Raw genomic sequence first — 1,070 nt, 5'->3', positions numbered from 1 at the left:
TAGCTGGTTACACATACAGGTGCTCATTCACGCTGGATAATTTATTAGTTGATATAATTACCACTGGTAATTTGCCATTATAATGTCTACCATCGTCCGCACAAATGCTAATTATTATCGAAGAGTAAAAATATGACAACAATTGAAGGGCTTGAACAACAATCAGATAAATCCACTTTTATCAATTGTTCAGGAGAAGCAAAACAAAATTACTTATCTCATTCGCCTTAATGGGCGGGAAATAATTCTTTTTCAGATATCTTTGGAAATAATAAATCGATTTATCTGATTGTTCTACACATAGACCACGATTAAAGATATACTGGTTACCCAATGGCCTATGCTATGCACAGGCAGAAAACGGCTACGAAACCGCGATATGTTATGGACTGCCTACTAGCACCATCTAGGTGATTAACTTAGGAACTATTTGTCGTTACGAAATATTCAAAAGGAAAAAAAAGATTGTAATTAGTAATAATTAGTAATTATTAAATAGGCAATATGGCTAATACCACACAAAAAAATTTAAAACATATTAGAACAAAAGACAATAAATACAGTAAATAATATTAATGATTAATTATAAATATTTAATAGTTAAAAGTTATAATAAATAAAATAAATAAATTAGCTAAATTAAATAATACAACGTAGGTACTACTATTAGTTATTACATTACAAATTTGAAATTAACAAACCTCTACTTTATCACTTTCCATTTTTTCTAAAGGATGAAGAAATGGTAATGCCCCTTTTTTAGTTTCCATCACTTTAGGCAAACCTAAGAAGTAGAAAGTAATATTAACCATATCAATGCTTTATTTTTAAAATAAACTTATTATATTATAGGCTTAAACATGTTCTATATTGATATTTGAATAGGTATTTAAATTAGATAGTCGTTGCACCTCCTCTGGGAGGCCTCTACAGCATGTTTAATCTGCCTTTTTTTTTTTTATTAACCAATATTTACCATTAATTGTTCTTATTGTTCTCTTTTTTGTAACAAATTGAATAAAACTTATAAACCAAAAAAAAAAATTTCAATTAGACATAATAGTTTACTG

This window comes from Acyrthosiphon pisum, chromosome A2 (assembly GCF_005508785.2).
Source record: "Acyrthosiphon pisum isolate AL4f chromosome A2, pea_aphid_22Mar2018_4r6ur, whole genome shotgun sequence".
Classification (NCBI taxonomy): domain Eukaryota; kingdom Metazoa; phylum Arthropoda; class Insecta; order Hemiptera; family Aphididae; genus Acyrthosiphon; species Acyrthosiphon pisum.
The sequence above is the reverse complement of the archived record's forward strand: the minus strand, read 5'-3'. Positions refer to the sequence as shown.